This window comes from Magallana gigas, chromosome 2 (assembly GCF_963853765.1).
Source record: "Magallana gigas chromosome 2, xbMagGiga1.1, whole genome shotgun sequence".
Taxonomy (NCBI): domain Eukaryota; kingdom Metazoa; phylum Mollusca; class Bivalvia; order Ostreida; family Ostreidae; genus Magallana; species Magallana gigas.
This window is the reverse complement of record NC_088854.1, coordinates 31,736,223-31,761,439: the sequence shown is the minus strand read 5'-3', so window position 1 is coordinate 31,761,439 and position 25,217 is coordinate 31,736,223. Positions and strand designations below refer to the sequence as shown.

Genomic DNA, 25,217 nt, shown 5'->3' with positions numbered 1-25,217 from the left:
TCTTAATAGATGACATATAGAAACAGAGACTTTTTTCTCCTTTCTCTTCTTTCCTTTTTTTTCCCTTTTGTCACGTTTCATTTTTGTCAGCACTAATATTAAAATGATTATTGTCTTTTGTAACACATTTGTTGTTGCCTTTTGCATTGCCATGCAAGTCCTGCCACCTCTCGTAAAATATGTAAATCTCTCTCTCTCTCTCTCTCTCTCTCTCTCTCTCTCTCTCTCTCTCTCTCTCTCTGAAAAAGATAAACTGTTTATTTAGAAAAATTTGTATGGTGAAAAATTGTTTTGATTTTGAATATTTTTTGTTTGAATGAGCAATGCTTGGTGGCTAACCTTAAGGTCATTCCAATATCTTTTTATACAATAAAGAAAACAAACAAAATTAAAAAACTTAACAAAAACTGTTCAAGGAGTTGAGAGGTGCAGAAAGATTTTGAAATTGATAGATTGTAGGAACTGTTGTTTACATTGCTTGAAGTATAGATTATGTCACTCAAGCCAAACTAAGACAACATCTAGTTGTGAAAATTTTATCTATTTTAAACCCTCTGTCCTGCCGGCAGGAAAAAAAACACAGGAAAACATAGCTGCCACCACTGGAGTGTGTTTGGGTTACGGAGAAAGAAAATAGCCGGTTCTCACATCTGTGAAAGCCAAGAGTATTATGATTACCTTGCAGGGTGATAGCTAGCCCTTATTCACATGACACTATAAGCTCTTGGATGAGTGTACTCGGAAACCACCAGGCCACACCCCTATTGCTTCATGTGGATTTTATTTCTCACCAAGAAGGGGGAGAAGCAAAGCCTGATTAACTTCCAATAGATTGGTTGATGGAGAAATTTCACACTTCTTTTGAGTTCATCAGTCTGTAATAGATTTACCTGGAGCAGAAGCAAAAATTAGTACAGTTCGGTCAAATGTGATAAATCCTGATGAATAACTTACAAGCTAGCTCATAATTTCATTACACACTAAAAGCAGTCATTAAAAGTATGGTACAATTGTAGGAATATTGGGTTTGTCTGATTTTGTATGTGAACTATGTTTTAATTGATTTTTTAAATATATAATATACTAGCTAATATTTGCATTTTTCAGTGTCTTTGCCTGTGATAACACTATGTATCGTTTTTGTACTATATAACCCATAACTACAAATGATGCCAAATTGAGGCGCTAGCGGGGTTTGCTTATTTATATTTGAATATTTAATCATACGATGGCTTAAAATTATAAGCCCTTTGGGCTTTATTGGATTTGATCACGCCCCGACCAAAATTATCACCTCATAATACTCAAAGAATGATTCCTTATTCCTGAACTGTATGCAATTGTGAAGTGCAAAGAAATATAGAGCAAAAAAAAAACCCATAAACATGCAGTTAACAATAACTGGTTATATATGTACTATTTCTCTTATTCACCTACACCAATTTGTATCCTAAGATTGCAACAGAAAAATAGCTTCTGATGATTTGAAGAGTTTATTAGGCATGATATTGTTAGGATTACATATGCCAGTATATTACTACATTTGTATTGGCTATTTATTTCAGTAGAGTCACTGGTTCCCCAATTACCCAGTAAAGGTTGTGTATTAGATCAACAGAACAATTTGTCCTCCAATATCAGCAGAAAATTTTCTCCACCCAAATTCAATTCACCCACAAAACTGGCAGTGATTGATATTATGTAACGGGCCTATAAAAATCAGGAAATGAGGACAGTTACCATTGGCCTCTTGAATCTTTCTCGTTAAGACCTTCTTGTTAATGTTCCATTTTATTGTCCTGTAGGCGGTTTGGGTATAAGAAAGAAAATATCAAGACAGTTTTATATTCCTCCTCATCTTTACGCCAATAATGGATTATTGGGGTAAAAATTCAGGATCAAGGGCACCTAGCTTCGATCAATTTCAAATCAATCTCTGGGTTTTTATTTTGTCAATTCAGTTGATGGCAGTAAAGGTAAAATGCTGTCACAATGATTACAAGTGTAGGTCAACCTGAAATTGTTACTGGTGTCAAATCTTTTGAAGATGCAGTAAAAAAAATCAATGTTCTTTCATCATCTTTTTTAAGAATTTGAAGTTTTGCATTATAAGAGTGTTTATTCTTCTTTTTTTTTGCTATCTCCGATCTATAGCATGAATCTTGTAAATCCATGTAAGGTTTCATAAAAATGGACACATGCAGTTTAAAATTTCTCAACTTTGATTATTGCTAATAAAAAATCTGAAACATATTTTTTTAGTCCAAAGTAGGAAGAGGTTAAAAGAGCAATTTGAGATATTTATTAAAACAGCAGGAATTTTAATTGTAATTACTCTATGGTTTAATATTTCTCAGAAATTTGAAACCATAAATTTCAGGCATTACATATTACCCAATGATTTAAAGTGCTTTGTTTTTTCTAATGCACACAATTCAGTTTGAGACTGTGTACAAATTTGATACTAGTGGTTAATTAGCTTTAGTGTTTAATGGTTATTAACCACAAGTTTTCTTGGTAGTGACTGTTAAATTAATGTTGAAGTGTTTTTTGAGAAATAAGAAACCCCGCAACTGAATCTCTCTCTCAACAGCAATCAATGAAAAAGTTGTATACAGATTTCTCCCTCTCCCCAGTTCCACCATATTAACGGTACATAAATTGTTTATCAAATGGTTGCTAGATCTGAGGTACATGAGTAATGCATTGAACTTAAATCCTGCTTTTTATTAAGTCCAGAAAATATCATCTGGCCTTTTTACATAGGAGATCCCGTCAAAAAAGCCAATGAGCTTGCCCAATTGAAGATCACTTTACAAAAAACATCTGTCCATCACAGATTTAACGCTGTGCAGTACAAGAAACTCTCAAAGGTTGAAACATGTTTAGAATAATTGCTGTAAAATTATACCCCAAAGAACAAATTGTTTAACATGGTTTTTATATGTTCTTTCTTGACTGTCAAGCTGTCTTGTGAAACAATCTGTCAAAATCCTGCAAACACCGAGTTTTTAACAAGGTGATTTAGAAGGGTATTTTCCCACACTGTTGTGATTGGCAGACATGATAAAAATGACCCAATAAAAAATGTGTATTGTAAAAATCATGTTGAATTGTTGTTAGCTAGGACAAGCTTTCAAGACAGAAAAAAAAATTGAAATTCGATTGTCGAAACGTCAGATTTTTTTTCTTTATAGAAATCAAGTTGATAGATAAAGTTTTTTCACTCACAAGGTGATCCAATCATATTTTCTGTGATATAATTTTGAGTGACATATCAACTATTGGTGAAATTAAGGGCTCCGCCAATGTTATAAAAGAGGAGAGGGGAAGCTGATATTCTCTCCTGATAATTTAAAAATGTGCCGCTTACATGAAATATGACATGCCATTTTCAATTTTTGCACTCGGTAAACCTCCAAGCATCTGGTACAGAGCCTTGTAAAAAGACCTATGCCTCATTAAGTACCTGTTTCTAACATTATGGAGTTTGGCAAGAGTGATCACTTTTTGTCATGGATGGGGGATATTAAAAGACATTCCCCTCCCGTGGTGTGTGTATTAATAATTGTCATTAAACAAATTCAAATTGACATTCAAAACATGTAAGTATTAATAGACAATGCCACCACCTTTATTGGTTGTGTGCAGAAAATGTCAAACAAAATCATATCAATTTTTTTTAAGTTGACAATTTCGATTATTGAAGCTTCAACCGTTGTCTTTGTCCAGTGAATAAACTTGAATGAAGACATCTTGTTTTGATGGCTGTTTTCAAAGGACATATAGAGGTAAAATACTAGAAAATAAATCAGATTTGCGATCGGTATCCATCACGTTTCGTGTTCACGCTCAATTGAGCATTAATGGTCAGGTGAGGCTTGAATTTTCAATGATTGCTCCTTAATTCATTCAAACGAAGAAATATCTCTTAATGATGAGCATTTACAAACCAGTTTTGTGCTTTTGAAAAGGGAAGGAACTTGAGTGGGAAGGGATATATACATGTTTATCCAATTGAATGCCTGTATTGGCATGCAGTTAAGTGTTATGTATAGGCAGTCAAACTATTATTTCAATATTCATTCAGAGAAACGAAATAATTGACAGGATTGTATATATTTTATGCTCTTCACTTTTCATGTAGATTCTTTGATTTAAATTTGATATCGGATATGACCAAAAAAAAAATTTGAATAGAAATGAATACAATAAAAAGCAAGTAAATTTCTATTTTTGAATTTTATGTTAATATATCTCAAGTAGTTGCATGTATGCTTTATCTGTTGTTATTAATAGAAGAAATTAGAGATTTTTGTAGTAGGATATAAATGATGTGCAGCCATTATCTGATGAAATATAGGGCCTTGGCATGTGAAGAAGGAATTCTGAGTATTTTAATTCAAAGAAATTGGAGAAGAAAGTTTGTGCATGGCTATTGATTAGAAAAAAGTGATTTTCGTGAAATAACATTTGATAATTAAAGTTATGATTTAATCATGAGAGATGGAAAAAAAATCCGGTGTGTGGCAGTTAAAGAAAATTCAAACTTCCTGTTTCAAAGCTAGCCCCATGTCTGTACATTCTATTGATTGTATGACGAGATAAAGAAAATTACCATCGAAGCAAAGTGAAATAAGAGAGCAAGAAATCTCTAATTAAAGCTCCTAATTATGGCAGAATTGTGATGAAATTTTAAACAAATCGAGCAGAAAAAAAAATATCCCGAGGACACCTGCTGCATATATCATTAAGAACGAATAGTAGACGTTGATGTTCTTTTATTTTCAGCATGCAAGAAAGCCATTGAAGACTAATGAATTCCTTATATGGACAAAGTTGGCAAATAGATCCCTTGTAATGATGTTGGAGACAGACTTGTTTTTTCCTGAGAGACAAACAGGAGTTATCTTTGGTCTGACACAAGTATTTCTTGTTTGATTGATTGTTGTCGTTTAACGTCTCAACCGCAAATTCTTGATTATCATTTGCAGTGAGAGAAAATGGTGGTATCAGCACTGCATTAGATAATTAACATGCAGTCAGCAGCTTGAAATGAGTAAACGGCAAAATTGGCTCATCCTATTTTGAATTCAAAGCCTAACGATTTGCTTTAATTTGTAATAAGAGTTTATTAATAAGGTCATAGGATATAGATTTTACATATATATATCCAAGGAAAAGTCATATCGGTCATCTCAAACATTTTTTCAACAAAACCAGGCTATAATTGGACCAATAAATTCTTTTGTTCTAAACATTTTATGTTTATTATTCATAGCAGAGCTGTAAATTAAAAAAATGCAGGACAAGATGCACTTTTTAAGGGTTGAGATCTTAGACATTGTAGTATTGATGTACAGGCATCAAAAAAGAGGGAGGAAAAGCCAATGTCTAAAAGCCATTGCAATACCCCCCTGCCTAGATGGTGATACGAACTTTTGACATTTTTATCGAAAATTTGAGGTTTTTTCAATTATTCAAATAGTTCTTTTGCAAGATAAAAGCATTAACCCTTGGGGCCAGTATTAACCGATATTGTGTTTGACAAAGCGAATGAAACCACTCTATAGTTTTTTGAACAGAGTTACACATTTGCCATATGGTTCTAGGTATGTAATATCAGATTGTTCGGTAGCATGGCAGAAAACACAAGGGCTTATAGTCTCTGAAATGATGAGATCAACGTTTCCCCTGTTGTTTTTTGTATAAGCTTGGCCTTTTTAAGTGCATTCATTATTGTAGATAATCCGAAAGTGCAAAAATAAAAACCCACAAAAATTCCCAATATTACAAGTGGTGACAAAATGGTATCGTGTAATTGATGAATAATTGATGAAATGCATGGGACATGAAAAGTAAATCGGCAACTATTTCAGAGGAATTGGTAAGATGGGTACAGAGTACTGTTTTGCACAGTGCATAGGTGACGGCGTGTCTGCCAAGCCAAGCTTCTCGTCTTTGTGTTATGTCCCGTAAACGCTAGTTTCCCGAATTTCTAAGATGCTATTTGGAGTCTAGGCTGATGCAAACGAAAATTCTTTTGATATTTTAACAATTAACATTTATGTCCCTAACAGAAGGGGGCTTAGGGGGTTTTAAGTCGGAATGGAAGGAAAGGAGGGAAGGAAGATGGAGACAAAGACCGTAGGGATGACTGTTGGAAAAGTGTGTGAGAAAATTGTGTTGGTACAGTGTAAAGTTTGTGCAAAACACTAACAGTATATACATTGTTGTAGAATATAAACTTCACATCACTGTGTGTCATCTCTTATCTCATTATCTATACTGCTTATTATCCAAGTCTTAAAAACTTCTGGGAAGATCTCCCAAGTTTTGGGAGGTTTTTCAGGGTTATCTTACAATGGTAAATATTGTACACAAGGTTTGTTGGTCATGTTTTTAAACAGCAAAACCTTTGATAAAGGAATGTATTAAAGATGACATATATGATACTACAGCATTAAAAATCTCTAGTGGGTTTTTTCAGTTATAAAAGGTGCAGGTTTTCTCACCAACATTTTGTGTATGAAGTCTTCAGGTATTTTAATAAAGATCTGAAGAATTCAATGTGCACCAATATATAGTGAATCGCAAAACAAACTTAATATGTAGATGATACCATGATCTAAGGTCTGGGTTAATGCAGCAATCTAGTTTTACAAAACAGCTGATTTTCCCTTTTCAGTGAAAGGAGGTCCTTTATAAAGGACCAACAATGAAAACGATAAAACTCGTCAAGTGTTACACTAAAGAGGGAAGAAAATAATACAACTCCATTTCAAACTGACCATTGCCCTTGTCCACCCTCCACACTTAAAAACTCTGACCCAGCTTACAACTTTGATGAGGCGAGAAATTTCTATTAGCCTGATTAAATAGATTTTCTGATTGAACTGTTACTTTGGAAAGCTGTTGTGTTTATGGCTGAATTTGTAAGCAGTGTTGCAGCTTTTTATGGTAAATTTTTGGCCTATTTCGGGCTCTTTTGTGCAAGCGCGAATTTTGTACAAGGGTGGTAACATCTGACACAGGGTCATGGGAAACTGCTGAAGGCTTTCCCTGTATTGCTGCATGCATGGATGACGGAAACTGTTCGTTCCTATATGCTGTATGTAACATTTTCCAATTTCTTCCAACTGCACTAAGTAAACTTTTTGGCTTAATGGCTTTTTGAGTTGCACCTGTGGCTATTTACTGCTTGTGAGTGAGTTTAGGTAAGATTTTTAGGAAAACTTTATATTTAGATCATACATGACATTCTTATACTTTTTTTGCAGCAAAAAAGCTGAAAGATTTGGAGTGAAAGGTGGCAAATGATAAATATTTTTACGATATTTTTTATCACAAATTTCGGTAACATGGAGGGATTCAAATGAAATCTGCTGTTCTTCATTTACTGCTTCTTATAACCATTTCAGATCATAAACATTGGGATATGATACTTATTGTAAATATTTTTCTTCATAATTATCTTGTAATATCTTGATAATCTCATTATCACTGTAAATCTCTTTCACGTCTGCTTAAAGTTGAGCAGGAAACAGAGACTTGTAAATTTGAGAACTGCGGTTCACAAAACCCCCAATAGTTCTGAAATAATTAGAAAAAACAACCCCTCAAGCCGTTTAAAGTAGAATGAAATGCTTTAATTGTTTGGTCACTGCATGGTTCAGGTGTAGAAGCTATAAAGAGTCTGGCCAAAGGAAGGCTCATTTTTCTATCCTTGCATGTTTGTCCTCAATTATATTGGTGGAATTGACATTTTTACTTATGTGGTTTTTTGACATTTTGAGAGAGGAAAAAAATTGACATGTATCGCTAGGGTCTCTGGAGAATTCAGGGAAATGTACAAATGGTTGCATGGTGACAGTCAAGTTAATATTGTGAAATTACTCCATCTGGGTTGTGCACAAATGCATTTTCATTGAAGCTGGTACAGTAGTTATAATTAATGAGAGACTGCATTATGAATTTGTTTGCTTTTGGAAGCATCAGGCGAATTTAGGTGGTAAAATGAACACATTACATTACAGATAATAGAAAGCAGCCAAATTCAATGAGCTGAAAAATACTGAGGAATAAGTAGTACCGTAATTACGGGTACTTGGTATTTCTTTATCGGTTAATTATTTGTTCGGTCTAATGAATTCTGAATTAGTTACTCTAAGAATTTTATTGTATCCTGATACACATGACATGTAGCAAGTCTTCTATAATCATTGTATATGCCAAACCTCCAGGTATATGTGAATGCCAGAAAAAAAAATGGTAAATGCCCTCCATATTACATTACGGTTGTTGAGGTTTTTTTTCATTCTTTGTTGCATAGGTGAAAAAGTCAAATCATGTCTCTGTTCAATTAGTTATTTCAAGGCATTTGCCATTAAACTGGAATCTCTGAAAATTGCCTTAATAGTAAGAGCATATGGGTCATTACAATATTGTATTAGTAAAATATTCACATTTCTTTTTGTAAATATGAAAACTATTTGACATGGTATGTAACATCTGAGACGAAGTGTTACAGCTGCATGAATAAATACTTACACTTATAATTTCCAAATTGTTAACTTTATTTAAAAAAAAAAAATTGTATTACCATACCTTTGGTGGTTTCTATATCTTTTGCATTATTATGCATGCAAGAATCCTCAGGTAAAACTTGAGTTCCTCTATATGTTTTTGTTAATTGTTATACATGTACATATAAATTGCTCTCACATATTTATTTAAAAGTCATCTTTCTTAAAAATTAGTTGAATAAGATGTTGCAGTGTAGGTAGTAGCTTTATAGTAGCTTTTACAAATATGGCTTTGCAAGTTTGAAAATATTTATTCTTCTATTCATTTATATGACCTACATCATCAGAAATAGTTTATGTGGATGTTGTTGTATGGTATAAGGTCCCTGCCCATTTTCCATTTTAGTCCTACATATCGTACCACATAGCTGGCATATTGCATGGGTAAAATTCATTTAACCTCTCCAGAATTCAAGTTCATCCAAGTATCCCCTTAATGGAATATTAACACATGAATGAAAAATGATTTCATTTTAAGTTGTAAATTAAAGTCGACTTCCCCCATTATCGCAGGTAGCTTAAGGACTAATAGTTTACTTAATCGGTTTTTACCCTATTGTAGCCTGAATGGGCTCTGGAGAAAAAAGTGCGGGACAGGATGTGGACATTGAAGTTATGAATTTGTTCGTCACTTTTGAGGTAATACGATCCATGGTCAATAGTTTGATTATTGCGTTTAATAAAAGCATCTGAGCACAATGCCACCTCTGCATTGAAATTTTTTTTTTTCAGGTGGGTGATTTTTATGATCTCGTTTTTTTTTTCAAATGACCAGGCTTTTCTTTTTGAAGCCTATTTAATGTTACCTGTTAATAATTGTTAACGAGGGGGACTGAATGGAGAAATTCACGGCATGGAGTGATGCCGGCGTTGAGAACAACAAGTAGAGGATATTATCAAACTGTCGTAACTCTCGCTCTTTTTAATTAATTCACCGTTTTATGATATTGAGTCACTTTTTGCAATATTGAGTCAGGTACAAGAAGTTCATTCAGGGTTCACATATTTTTTAAAAGTGGTTATGGGGTACAAAATTAAAGTTTATGTAAGAGGAAAATGAGTTCTCGATGAAGCAGTGAGTATGTTTTATGCATCACGATAAATAGCTATGTACTCCGGTGACAGATGCTTCCGATTATTTGCGATACAATAAACAAGATAACTATCAGCAGATATCAAAACAGTTCTGCTCGTGTTTCAAAGAAATCTTTTGAAAGTTTATGAGTAAGGTGTCATTACCTAAGGGATATAGACGTATCATAAGCCAATCCCATAACTCCCCCTTATCACTTCGTATTTATACAATAAAGATATATTTATATCTGGTTTATTATACATGTACTTATAATAGGAGTGAACTTCATTCTAAAGTTTTCAGACTCCAGTGCAGCCTTGGGTATTGAGCCACAGTATAGTGGGTTGGTTATATAAGGTTAAAGCTTACTACAAGATGATCCTTAATCTAATTTCTGGGAATTTAGTGTCATGGACCAGATCGTTATGGCTCTTACTTCCAAGCATGCAGTAGCAATAGGTCTTTACAGTCATGTTCAATACACATTTTCTTGTTCACCCCTAGTAGCAGACAGTCAGCTGTCGTGCAAGTTTAAGCCGAGTCAAGATTCATTACGGCAGGATGAATACAAGAGGCAGCCGCCTGAATGGCATGGTTTATTAGTTGACCAGGATCTGTACCAAAATGCCACAGTTGACCCCTGAATGTCTGCGGCAGCAAAACCATGCCAGCCAGACTGGAGAAGGTCAATTACAGTGTTATTGATGAAATACTTTCATTTTCCACATATGTTAATGTTATGGGAATTTGCTTTTGGAGTCATCATTCATTGTCTAATACCAACAGTGTGTGTGACCCATGCATGTTGACCTTTTATACTATGTAGGTTTTTGACCAGGGAGGCAATAGGAAGAACCTCTCACAGTTTTTCCAAAACATTGGAGTTGTTAACCCTGGATTCCAATTTTCTTTACTTTTTGGTTTTGTAAGGAGAATGAATTTATTTTGCCACAAAGAGTACCAGTATACATAAGACTTCCTTGAGTAAACATTATTCATACATATTGTTTTAATATTCATAGAGATTGGAATTCAAATATATCAGTGTAACTCCATGAGCTCCCTTAAAAGTATGATGATTTACCATAGTATAAAATGTTGTGGTTTGCTTGCTCAGAGAGTTGCCAAAAAAGGGATGGAATTCTATGACTTTGAAAATCAGTACAGGAAGTTACAATGTATATGCAAAAAATAAATTAATCATATTAGAATTTAAGCAAGCTACAACCAAAGCAGAAGTTGGCAAAAATTCTTTTAAAAATGAAACTGTTATGTTTGGTATGTGATAAAAAAGACTGAAGACTGAAGACTGTTTTTTTATAGTCAAAACTTTAACCTTTTGTCTTTAATTTTTCTCTGAAAGAAGCTGTACTGATATTTCCAATGATTACATGCTCCAGTATAAACTTGAGAGGTTGCACTAGGATGGACTCAAAATTACATCAAAAAGTGATATGGAGCAATCCAGATGACAACTGATTGGGGAGTCTGATTAGGTTTTGTGGTAGATTTGTCTATAAATCACCACCAGTGTACTTATCAATTCAATACTGAGAGTATCTCCTGCAAAAGCAATCCTCTCCTCGCCGCACACACACACGTGCTACCTCCATTTTGTTTATGAATTTCAATTGGAGATTTATGGCTTTAATCTGGGATGGGAATCTGCTAACTGGCAATATTTATGGCACTAGGGAGACATATTGGGCTGTATACACTCAGCATCCATATTTATGATTGATAGTATCTTTATATATCAGGTTAAGGTTTAGTGGGTTGGTTTTTCTTTTCTCTCTGAACATATTAGACAGGAAATCTATGTTTTATACTGTTCACTAAGATTAGCTAATTAATTAATTAAAAGCAACTCCAGCGGAAGTGGTGTAAATTTCATTTTAAAAAATGACATCAGGGATTGGAAGAGATATGAGAAATGAAAGTTGCCAAAGATGCATGTTAATCATAGCTGTTTTCTTTTTAAAGTGGTAGAGATTTTTGTAAAAACTAGACAGATCCATCATTTCTAAACACACTTATGTTAAATGGATTATAGTTTAATTCCATGACAAGCTTATCTTTTTAGCATTAAACTCAATCATAATGTCATGTTTACTTTGATTTATGCAAGTTTTTATTTTACCTTTGGGTTTCCATATGTTTTTATGCCATTTATTTTCTGTTTATTGAAAAAAATCTACTTGGTGGGTACACATATATTTCTAGAGATATTGCTTTGACTTGGAAGCTTATAGCTCTCCTGGTTAAAAAAAAATAATTTTGTGATTTGTTTTTTTGAATTTTTTGTAAAATTTCTAACGGTAGATGCTTGCATTTTACAATGTACTTTATGCTCTTTTACAGCTATAGTAACCCTGCAGCATTTTTCATGGATAACAAATCCAGATTAACATATACATACACAAACTAACAATGCCAGCTGTGTCTAACTTTGTTGGTTTTATTGTTAATCAATTGCTCTTTGATCTGACATTGTTATTCGAGGATTTAAAAAAAAATTGAAAAGTGTGTGTGGTGAGAAAGAAGGGGAAGAGGGGGAAGGGGGAGGGAGTTAGAATAAATAGCATCAGCAGCATCTAGTTGTCCTTGAACCTTGACCTGACCTGTGCAAGTCAAAGGTGCATGATTACAGACTGGCTTGACATTTGTGGTATTCCTGCCAGACATCTGGGAGACTTGTGTCATCCCCCTCCAGCCGGATGAGGGGTGAAGCCGAGATGCTTGTGTCTCCCAAGAATTCTGATGAGCTATTGCTTTAAAGAGCTATAGCTAGCTGTCCTACTCAGCTGCAAAAAAAGTAAAATTTTCTTCTTCTTTTTTTAGATAGAAGAGCTAAAAAGAAGTTAATCTTCGGTGTTTCATGTACAAATATTTGTATGTCTGCCCAACATAAATTATCTGTTAATCAGTCAAGCGTGTTCATTGTTTCAATTTTCATATTTGCAAAAAGTTTTTTTTTTTTTAGCTTGCATGTTCGAGGGAGGGGGATTGAAATTTGAAATTTTGTTAGTTTCACTGGCACTGAGCTTATTTTTTTAGCGTTAAATTGGCTGTATCGATATAATCATTGTTTTATTGATTTAATTGTCATCAATTTTTCTCAGTGATAAAAAAAAACCAAAAAACAAGAAAAATCCATGAACAATGAGTATCAAACTTCATGGTTTTAATTTGATATCTTTATTTTTGTTTTTTCAGCTTGTATTGATCTTCTGACAGAAATACTTTGTTAAATGTCCCCCAAAAAATTCATTTGAAATCTTTTTAAGGATTTTGAATCTTTTAAAAGAAAAAAAATTGAAATCATGTGAGGTAGGGATTTCAAGGTAAGGTTGTATTTATCACAGGTTGTAGTCGTTCAATAAGAAACAGTCACGGCTAACTCGGGCTTATCCCTATTGAAAACATCTCTAGGCAGCTGTTGATATTTTAGGAAAAGTGTGTATCTGTAGGGAAAACTCGGATTATACCCAAGTAACCTTAGCAATCTGTGAAGACCCACCATGATGTGCTTATATACATACATGTAAACTATACATGTGTTCATAGCTATTATTTTTCACTCCTAATTATGAACATGATTTTTGATTTCTTATTGATAATAGACACCTAATTTCTTTGCGATTGCATGATGGAAAACTTGAAACATGTAAAAGTTGACCATATAAATATGATGATAGATTGGGGAAAATGGGCATTTGAAGTATGTTTAGAGTGTAAGAAGTTTACAAATAGTTCTCCATGTCTAATTGTTTTGGCAGAAAATGTGAAAAGTTAGGAAACCTTCTTAGCAGAAGTAATTACATGAAGGAAATGGTAAAAGGTGATTTATGCCAAATAATATCATGGAGACCTCTCAATAATTGTTGATATAATTTGTAGATACTGGCTAGACACTCAGATCAATAAAGTAAATTGTATATAAAATTGATGTATTATAAGCTCTCTTCATAAACTGTATACCAAATGAGAGAGATGTAGAGAGAAGAAAAGGGGGGTGCTTTTCAAGAAAAAGAACACAGTGAAAAGAATCCAATGTTTATTTTTTGGATACCATTTAAATCTTTTAAAAACTGATTAATTATATTTTAATTAGGTTTAGAAACATCTTTAACAGTTTCCGAGGTTCCATCTTCTTTCATGTTATTTTTTTTTCAGTTGGGGGGGGGGGGGGGGGTGTTGGAGAGTTCTGTTACAATTTAGTCAGCTATCTCTAATATGTCTACTTTCCAAAACAACAGCTACATGTGGTGAACACAGTGAAGGGGTAAGGAAAGTCAGTCATCAGTGATAATGGCTGCAGATTTATTTATACTGGAGGTGTTACTCCCGAGTTTGATTTGATGACATGCCAGGTCATTATGTAAGCGCGAATGCTCCCCAGTTAGTAACAGCATCACATCTCTCTGAGCATGCTGCTACCACCCACTGATGCTTTACAGGGTGCCAAGAGATTCTAGGCTTTGTGAGTATCACTATGTATGCATGTATATTATGTAATGTGTGTGTGTCATGAAAAAGGCCAGAAAGTATAGAAACTGTTAATTTAATGCTTGTCACTGGAATTTGTATGAAAGTTTGTTTGTTTTTCATGCCAAATTATGTACATGTATTTATATTTAAAAAGGAAATGCCTCAGTTTGACATTTTTCCTTCCTTGCTGATATACATGTATCTATGTTTTTATCATTGTAGAAATCAAATGAATATGTTAAATGAATTCTTATAGGATCAGGACCTCTCTCTCTCTCTCTCTATAAAATTTTACTTTATCTTGTGAACATTGCTTTGATATTTTAAATAAAATATATGAACCATTCAATTTTCAAAAATGTTAATGTGAATAATCAAATTTTAATTATTTTTGACCCTGAAAAGCAGAAATAGTCACTCAAATGTTTATTAGTCTTTTGAAAAGATAGATTAAACGACTTCAAAGTAATTTGAATCAATATAATTTCTAAAAATGTTCTTAACAATAATATGCTTAATATGGTATGTTAAACTTCATACCCCCTCAACCCCCTCCCCACCCTCCCCCTCAAATCGTTCTACAGGTGTGACAGCCCATAATAGTTTTAAAAAGGTGTTGAGAGTCTCGTAAATGTAAATGTTATTCAGATTAAAATTATACAATCAGAAATAATTTTCAGATTAAGATTATATAAGTAACATATAAATCATGTCATTGATTTACATTAATCTACAAAACTGCATGTATATGCCATATAAAAGGTTGACATATCCTGTTGTGTAAATGTCAAGGGAATTTTAGTTAAAACATGTCTTAAAAATTGTAATGTTATCAAAATTACATATCCCTTTTTTTAAAAATCCATAAATTTCAATATAAGTCATACTACATAATGTGTACTGTTATTAAATAAGTGGACACATTAGTAGATTTGACACTTGAATGGGTATCTGATTTTTAACAACCATTAGTCTAATTTTTCATTGCATAGAACTGGCTTCAGGCCTTCTCTAGTTCATTTTTCTTTGCCAGCTTTGGACCCTCAAGTAAAGATCGGATCATTATTATCAGCTTTAACTTCTAGGGATGCCACATGTACTCATTTTTCAAAAAAAGGAAAAAAATTCTGGAAGCATGTTCCTATAGTTCAAAAATAAAAAAGAAATATATCAATGGAAGTTGATTTTTACATCAATATAAATTTGTCTTGGATTGCATATTGACTTTTATGTTCCTTCAAGAATTCCATTTGGCGGTTATTTAGTTTCTTTGCCATTAATATCTTTTATATATCCTATCTTGGCAATATGGTTAATGTTCAATATCTAACCCGCATTTCTTTATTTTTTTAGGGGTTTGCAGTATTAAGCCAAATAGTGAAATCTGGTGCAGCAGATTTGGAATTTATTTAAAGAATTCTTGCAACTAAGCACCTCTATACCAAGAGCCATGTAAATTTATAAATGAATTCCTGTTTCTTCCCCACCATCCTACACCCTTCTCTCCCAAGTCCAACACAATCTCTGTCACCATTAAATTCCAGAATTGATTGCTAGTCACTTTCTCAGACTAAATTTTTCGCTGCAAAACCCATAAACAATGGCTAAAAAAAGATCAAATGGTCAATATTGAGGGGAGTCAAATTAATGTTTCCATTCATTGAAAAGTGCTTGTCTAAAATTGACTCTTTGAACTTCATTCATGCATCTTCCACCTGGCAGGGAGATAAAAAAGAAGAGCTTTTCTCTATTGGATTTTTATTGTCTGACACATGCTGACAACAAGATTGGAAGATTTGCCAACATGGTCCATCTTGGCTAGCCATAGGCTACTAGGCAATGACAGAGCAGAGAAAAGATAGCCTCGCATTAATTCATCATAATTACACTTATCATGTAATAATCACAGGTATGCGCCACTTCAAAGTGAGACAAACAGCACTTTTTTATTTGATGGCGGAAATGAAATTGGAATTAATATTGTTATGGCTACAGGTATCTGCTTTTATTGATCTGCAGTTATGCCCCTTGGAGAGAGAGAGAAAGAAAGAGAGTGAGTTAGGGAGGCTAGCAAAGACTAATGGCATGGATTAAGATATCTGTCAAAAATCAGTCACTTTCATTCTACTTGTATCCTTTACATTGATTATACTGCATTATTCTTTTTTCTTCTCTTGAACCTTTCTTTCTTAATCTCTGTGCATATATAATTACATAATAATTTTATAGGAACAATGTCCTATTCCACTTCTGTCTTCAAGTTATATAGGATATCATCCAGACATGCTTTATTTCCTAGCTCTTTTAATTCTCCTTTTCTTTTTTCCTTTTTTCGATGATTATCTGAAGCTAATAATTTCTTTTGCTCAGGAAAGAAGCCATTTCCCTCTTAATCTTCTAACACAAAGTAGCAGCTAGCAAAAAAAGATTAGATTAGTTCTTGTTTGTAAATTACATAAGGATTAATCCGTGCTATAAGCTTCTTCCTCCTATCAACATTAGTTAGATTTCTAGCACCCTAACATTGTAATACAATGAGGAGAGCGAGAAGAACCAATGTTTGATTAACAGGTGCTTGGAAATTTAAGGTAACTTTTCCCACTGAAAGGGGAGATTACTCACCTATCTAGGTAAAAGGCAGAGTTTTGATCTATATAGGTCGTCAGGTAGGGACAGTAGCTCCGTTTATCAATGTGACATATGTTTTATGCATCCCTGATTTTGTAAACAGTGTTAACAACTGGTAAAGGCTGCTGATGCAAATGAAAATTTATGGGTCTATTGATAACTTGAAAACGATATCATCATCATAATCGTAATCTTTCATCTCTTTTTTTTTTATGTAAAATAAATTATTGTGTGGCCTATTTTATTTTTTATAAGTACACTTTAAAAAAAAAAAAAAGGCAAAAAACTCCCAGATTGATGCAGTTTCGGTGAAGGTGATATTATCTCCATGCAATCTGCAAAACTGCTGCATCAGTGGAGTTTATATAATTTCTATAACTGAGAATACAAACTATTTCTGTTCAAACAAGGTGTTTGCTTTAATTCATTAGTTTCCAATTCATGTACAAACTTGTCAAAGCCCTGATGAGATGGAGTGGAATAATTAATCCAATTGTTGTATTGTTTTCGCAGATTATCGCATTGACACAGGGGTATAGGTGTGAATTTAACCAAACTATTGGTTTGGTAATCTTACACTCTGATATTGGCGGAAGGAGGGAGGGGGGCATAGATCATGGATGATTATAATCTTTTACAAGCCTGATTTATCAACAAACCAAGAACTAGAAATTGCAGTTAGGGTCTTTAGACCAGCAGTGGTTTTGGTGTTATTCTTGGCCTGTCCATATTTGTTTGTATACTGTGATAACCTGTCCCAAGTTACACAGTCCATATCTCGACTGATACAATGTAGGATGTGGCTCAGGCTAACTCTCACATAGAAAGAATGTTTACTTAGATTGAGACTGTAAATTTTCATTGGTGTTGGAGCAGGTATCGGTTTACCATATTGTTACATCACTGTCAATATTTAGACTTTTCCAGGACATCTTTATTGTGCGTACTACAGCACAGGATAAAACTTGACGATGTCCGTCTTGCCTTTAGGGTACAGCTTCTGCTAACAAGATCAGCATATATATTTAATGTACCATAAAATTTATTTTGATTAAATCAGACTAGATAAAAACACCCTTTTTTCTGTTTCTTGAAAAAAGGGCAACTCTTTTGAAATTAATGTTTCATACTTAATGTAGAAGCTTTATTTTTTTTATCTGATTTTTATTTGGTTGAAAAGTCAATTTTTATATTTGATAAATATTCCATTGATACAATAAAATTACTTTAAAATTTGTTCAACAATAGCAATATTCTTAGTGAATTGTTATAAAGGAATTAATTATTCATAATATTATTCCCTATTTCCAGTCCGTAATCCTCTATCCCAGTGTTGCGTTCCGATTGGCCGATGAGCTGTCAGTTATCTGCCGAGAGCGTGTGTCTCTCTCATACTAGGCCCAGCCCCTTTACTATCACATTGCCTCTTGTCATTCATAGATCTCCGCCTGGTAGTGTGGTAGCATGTGCCCAATTGTAAAGTGTACATATTGTTACAAAGGATATACATAGGTATTTATGCCCAGAGTTGGCAAGCAAGAGAAGAGGGTAGTAGAAAAAAAACTTCTTTTTTTTTTTGGCTCTTTGGTTAGACATTGATTTGCTGACCATTATATGATGTGAACATGTGCTGCAAAGGATTATTTCTTTGGGATTGATCAGGTGGAAAAAAATTTCTTTTATGACATATTTTGATTGGAAATATTACAAAGAGTTGTTGATTGGGAACAAGGAGCTAGGGAAGGTTCAGGGAGAGTTTACAGTGGTGGTGATTAAAATCAAAAATGTGAGTGCTTTTATTGCGGAGTTTTCTCCTCCCAGTTTGTGTATGTCCAAAAAAAAGAAAAAAAAGAAAAAGAGGGATTCAGATGTTGCAAGAGAATTATTTTGTTATGTGCAGTCAGGCCAAAAGGAGTTACAATTGTATAGCAATCAAATGATTTTTCCCCTCAATAAACTACCCCATAACTTCTGCGGTGGTGGTAATAATTTTATTGTTGCCTACAAAAAAAAGATGGTATTTTTTTCTGATTGTGCAAGGGTGTTTTTTTATTTAAGTATTTTATCTTGGGCTTGTTTATAGATCGCTTTTACCTTATCTGCCAAGTTTTGCTGAAAATTTATTTCTTTTTTATTCCAGATCTAAACACCGGATTTGGGACTTTGACACACATTTCTAAGTCCTGACAGATTTTTCCTTCTGGGGAGAGAGAAAAAAAATATCTTTTTTTTTCTGCAGAAACCTTACAGTGATTTTGTGTGCATGCATACTAAGACCGCCAGTTAGAAGAAGTGATTTTTTTTTTTTAATGGGATTTTACTGAATATATTCTGGGATATATTACACCATCTGATTTTGGAAGAGGTAAGTTAATGTTAGGGAAATTATATTCTTGAAAAGCTGTACATGTAATTTGAACCAGGCCGACAAATTTCCCTCAGAGCATGGATAAAAGATATTCTTGTTTGTTGAGCCCTGGTTTGGAACAAAATGCATTTACATGTTAAACTGTAATTAGAACATGATATGAGGTGTTGACACGAGAAGTGCGGGGACTTAATTCTGCAGACCTATATAGTCAATATCTGTGTTCTTCCAGAACACAAAATCAGAGATCCTTAACTTGGACCTTTAAGACTTTACTTACTTACTTATATATGAATGTTACATTAACAGTCAGACCACCAATGTTGGCCCATTTTGTACTTTTCGTAAATCTTAAGAATCTTGAAAACAATACAGAAGCTAAAAAAAAAGGGGGTGTCAATCAACTTGGTATCATGGGAGAACAGATAGATTTTTAAAGGCTAATTAGGGGACTTTGGGTGTAAAAGCATTAATCTTGGCTCTCGTGTTTACATGGCTAGTTGACCACATATGCAAAAAGCTTGGGGAGTACTGCAATGCAGCCTTGTAATTTTGTGGCCCCCCCTTCCGTGGGTCGATATTTATCTTTGGGAGGGAAGTGCTTCCATTTCTCAGCATTCAGTGATCAGAGGTCTCTGTGGTCAGTAAGACTCCGTGTATTATTCATGTTTCTGACTTGTGGAAGATAAGAAATTTGTTGCCTGGTATGTGTTTGTTGTTCCCGATTCACCCAGAAATTTGCTGATATTTTGTTCCCGTCTTACTTGAGTTGCATGGGTTCGCTATGTGTGCCCATCTGCTTGTATGAAAGTCCTATAATCTCATAAAAACCACAGGACCTCACTCTACTTCATTGAGAGGTTTTCTTGTTTAGGAGGGGAAAATGAAACCGTAGAAATCTCTTAATTTACTTATTAATCTGGTTTATGAACGATTATATATCAACGGAATTACTTATCCTTTTCAGAGAGAGAGAGAGAGAGAGAGAGAGAGAGAGAGAGAGAGAGAGAGAGAGAGCATGCCCTCACAAATTAGCATTTTTTATAGGTGCTTGAGTTGTACTGGGAAGATGTGTGGATGTTCTCGGCAAAGCATCAAAATCTGTTTTGGTCAGTGAAATGTATAAAACTTTATGTCGATGAATTGTCAGCCGTATATTGAGGTTATCAGCTAAGATCGTGGATGTTTCTCTGTTTATCTATTCCTGCATGCAGTGCAGTGAGTTTTCTCTGACAAATCCCCAGCCTTGGCGAACAATTTCTAACAAAACAAACTGCCAGGAATTAAAAGAAAAAAAATTGAAGAGATTGCCTCCATGTTGTCAAGCGTTCGCACTTGATGTAAAACTGTGATAAATTTTGCACCACTTTTTCATATTTATGTATACTGAAATGTACCAGTCAAACTTCTGATGTAGATCTATATCAGGACAATCCAATTTGATTGCCTGCCTGCTGTTAAAGAGGATCTAGCATTGAAAACGAGTCTCTCATCGTTTTGTACTTAAAGAGTGTGACATGTTAAAAAAAAATTCTTCTTCCAAAGCTTTGCATTTTTTAATTAAATTGTTGCTCATATACAATTTAAAGATCAAGACTCAGTAGCTGAACGACTTCCCAAACGAAGAGGAGAGTTTTTTAAGGGTTGCTCCTAATTAAAAGTCAGAACCCAACTTAGAAGTCTCTTTAACTCTTCTCCTTTTTTTTATTTTCCCGTTTTTACCAACGGATGAAAAGACCTTTAAATAAGAGAAGTACTTAAGTAGCATGTCTGCAGCCATCTTTTTTAAATTTTTAATTATAGCAAAGCATCCTTTTGTCAAGGTATGGATAATGAAGAACTCATAGCAAAGATTACATATACATTATAAGGCTAATGCTTTAATTATTTATACTCAGAAGCCCTGTAATGCTCTCATTCCAGTAAATCACACAGATTTCCGCAGCAAAAGAAATGCAGAGATTTCCTCTCGCTCGTGAAGAAAAATCAATTTCTTAGTGCAAATGCAACCTTTAACTGTATTTGTGCTGCCGCAACCTTTAACTGTATTTGTGCTGCCGCAACCTTTAACTGTATTTGTGCTGCCGCAACCTTTAACTGTATTTGTGCTGCCAGAACAGGTTGCTCAAGGAATTTTTACACCAATGTTTGCATACCTGTACTCCGAAATTATTAAATATTTCTATATGCAGTCTATGTAACACATCCATTTCCCTGATAAGAATTTGTAAATGACAACATTGCGTGCTTTTTTGCTGTTTATGTATTTCCCTCGGTATGGATCGTAAAGTTTATTAATTGTCTCGATGGAGTATATGAGGTTTTTCTATTCAGTTGATATATTTATTTTCAAAATGGGATTACATAAGAATTTTAAAGGAAGAACATTGAAAAAATAGATAGGGCTTGGTAGATAGGGCTTGGAGAAGTTTTCTTAAAGCGGACCTTGAAAGAAAAAAAAATGGTGTCACAATAGCCTGCAGAGAAAGGGACATAACCAATTCAATCATTAAAAAAATAAAATCTGCATGAGAAAAAAAAACTCCCTGCAGGGCCACTCAGCAGCTAGCACCACAAAATCAATAGAAACGGCAAGTAGCTCTCTCGGAGAGTAACAAAAAATGGACAATTTCAATGATGAAGCTGGCACACTTTTCTATTTTTACCCTCATTTTTTTCACAATGGGCCATGTTCATAATCCGTAGGACAAACGGACACAGGAAGTATGAGCACGGAGAAATGTTTGGTCAGATGGCTGCTAAAGGGTCAGGATTATTAGCAACAAAGCTGGGACGATTTATGTGAGTCCTTCTTTGATGTGCCCGAAATATCGAAATATTGAGTGCAATTCACCATTTTCCCTCCACATAAGGATGCCGTTTGCTTTGGGATATGGATGAAATTTTACTGATATTTTTCAGAATAAGTGTGTTTGGAAAGAGCTTATTTGTTGGAATTTACTCACCTTGAAGGTAACTTAATATTAAAAATTTGTCAGAAGTTTACACCGGGGTCACTTGATCGTAAATCAAGGGATTTTATCAGGGGGAAAAACATTGCCTAGGTTCCAATTGATCATTCAATTTCTGGGAGTATTTATTCTTTTATCATGTACAATGGCTCTCAATGCAGTAGCAATTCAGGCCCTCCACCTATTTAATTAAACCAGACCCATTCTTGTAGTCTGCTGTATGATATATGAATTATGGTCAGAATGAAAACCTGGTGCCTGGTGCTCAATGTAACATGGGGGGCTGGTCAAAAAAACATGTCTAATGGCCATTAGCATTAAGCAGTCTATCAGGCAAGGGTTTTTTTTTTATGGTTGTTTTTGTACATTGCTGTGTTACATAGGGAACAGTGACAATAAGCTGTTTTTTGTTGAGAGAAAAAAAAGAAAAGGGAAAAAAGGATGAGTTTGATGTGACATGCTTCTCCCTTTTGGCAGGTTAACATGGATGACCTTATGTCAGACCCAGGAACAAGCAGTCACCATATTGCAGGCTAGATGTTATTTTTCATGATGTACATCTAATTTATTGTTAACTTGGGAAATGTTTTTGATGTAACGTGTGAGGGTAAAGGGACCAGTTTCTGATTGTCATTTCCTTTTATAGCGTTATATTGATAAATTATTTCTATGGTTAGACTGACTCTCTCTCTCTCTCTCTCATTTTGTAATATTTGGAATACTGAGAAACAGATCTTGGCAGTAAGTCATTTACTAAAGCAGTAAAGCAACGTCATTGGTATTGATCGACATACTGAAAAATTGACAATTAGTGTAAAAATTATGGGGTTAAGTGTCATCTTGGTTAAATTCTGCGCGGAAGAAAAAAACGCCTCTACCCACTTCTAAAGAACTGTTATTGTTAATTAAATAAGGACCTGTAATTACAAAGCGGCCGTAAATTTTCATAAAGCAGGCAGACTGAGGAACAAAAAAACAAATTCAGCTGGGGTCTCATCTTCCTAAATAGTGTATTTTGGGGGACATTTGCATGAATTATTAATGCTAGATTGAATGTGATTCACACCAAATTTGCCTAGTTAACGTAATGGCGGGGGAAGACAATTGGAAATGCCTGTAGTTGATTCAATTTTCCACTAAGATATTGCATTTGATTGAATCTTTGAAGGAATTAATATTGCTTTGTTCATCGTTTCAACGAAAGTTCAAGTCCTCTTTGTCTGGACATTGTTCAACATGCAAAACAGTGACCATGCGATTGAAAAATTTGTTGGAAAAAAAAAAAGGAAAAAAGTCATCACATGGGGGATTTGAAATGGTTTTGTTCATCTGATACCTATTTTAAATGTTTTGCACTGTGCCGTTTTCTTATTGCTGGTCTCATGGTTTGATTCACTTGTGTTTGTTTTTCTTGCCTGCATGAAGTAATGTCCAAGATGTAGGAACATTCATGAAAACAGTTGTAAGCACACAGATTTCCTGTTTATACATTTTGGATGCATGGTTTTTGAATGGATAACCCTCCCCCCTCCCTCATCCATGACGAGGTAGATCAGAGTATAGTAAAAGCCTATTGATTGCCCATCGTGGACATGTGATATGGCTACCACGGCACTTAGCTCATTGGAACTGGAACAGAGCGGAACAGGAATCAAGTCGTTTTGCAGACCTGATCTCCAAGCGAGATCAGTGAGGGGTGCTGAGATGTGCAAGGAAACTTGATGGGGGTCAGCCATTGTCGATTTGCAATTAGACCATTTCGCACACTGAATATCGGGAGACGGAATTAGAAAAAAGTGCAAGGGAACCCAATGTGATAAGGGTGTTGAATTCATTGGGGTTTTTTCTTCATCTGTATGCTAGGAATGAAGTTGATAAGCTAAGACCATCTTTTTTCTGTGCACCAAGAGTGTTAACTACTTCCCCCCCCCCCCCCCCCCCCCCCCCCAAGAATTGTAACTATATTAATACCCTAGCTTTCTTAATTAAGATTCTAACTTTTACTAGACATACGTTGTGTAAGATATGACAGCGAGAAATTTAATGCTTTCATTGTGTTTTGTGGGTTTAAGTATTTAGGGTACATAGGTATCTCACTCATTGAGTGAAGCCTAAACCACCTATCCTAGCATGGTTTTTTTTTTTTAAAATCAGGTAGTAGTAATAAAAGGCTTCAATAAAAACATCAAACAGAGACAGAATTGCTTTCATTATCTAACCTGTGGAATGACAACAAGCAGTGATTGAACAAAGAATTTGAGAAGTTGATTTTGCATTGTGATGTGTCTCTTTGAAATAACAATGACCTTGTTTACATACTCTGTGGCATCCTGTTGTGAAGCCATCTAGGAAAGTAACAGTTTAAGCTAAATTACCAGGTTAAAGAGTCCAGAGTTTATTCAGTGACGAGATATTTAAAAACCTGGTCGAGGCACAGCCAATTTAAAAAAAGGTGTGGAATATGGCAATGATTTTTTACGCTTATTTTTAAAAAAAAATTTAAGAATTGCCTTGACATTTTTTTTTCATCACAATTTTGAATGAGTAATATTGAAGAGTGAGCAAGTTCTTTCGGATATTGTGGTAGGCTGTTGTTTAATTGGTTTTTGAAATGTCACCAACTAAAATTACTATGAACAGCACAGCAAAAAAAATGCGGAAAGGACAATGAAGGAGGTACCATTCGGAATTGTTAGCTGTGAAGTACCGGTATTAATTTGTTAGGACAGGAATTTTTTACTTTTATAAAGGAATATGTCACATAAGGGAGAATTATTTTTTGGTCGACTAATTATAATGCACACCTTGCTGCTAAATCTTTAATTTACATAATCCTGGTATACATTTCTTAACTTCTTTCTTCCTCTTGGATTTCCCATGTCGAGTGGCTATTAGACATCCAGTAAAGGACTTTTCAATCAGTCCCTTTTCCATTACACAAGTGCCCCTTTTAGTATCATAAATCTTTTCATATCGTATTAAATAGATTAATTCAGACATACAGAAAATATTTGAAAGATAAAGGTTTTCCATTTCATCGGCTTTTTAAATACATGTCAATTCCAATATTAGAGACTCCCCTGCTGGCAAATTTAATT

The 25,217-nt window shown here is 34.3% G+C and overlaps 1 protein-coding gene across 10 annotated transcripts in view; it reads left to right on the top strand.

Moving 5' to 3' along the window:
- LOC105317899 (roundabout homolog 2) overlaps positions 1-25,217 on the top strand; it is a 79,879-nt gene that overhangs the window by 7,454 nt on the left and 47,208 nt on the right. For 8 of the 10 annotated variants that reach the window (XM_066076165.1, XM_066076167.1, XM_066076172.1 and 5 more), the window contains exons 1-2: positions 18,176-18,565; positions 18,920-19,144. The gene's annotated coding sequence lies outside the window, so the exon portion shown is untranslated. Of the gene's footprint in view, positions 1-9,166; positions 9,225-18,175; positions 18,566-18,919; positions 19,145-25,217 lie in introns of those variants that run through there. The other 2 variants (XM_066076160.1, XM_066076159.1) reach the window with 2 other exon arrangements.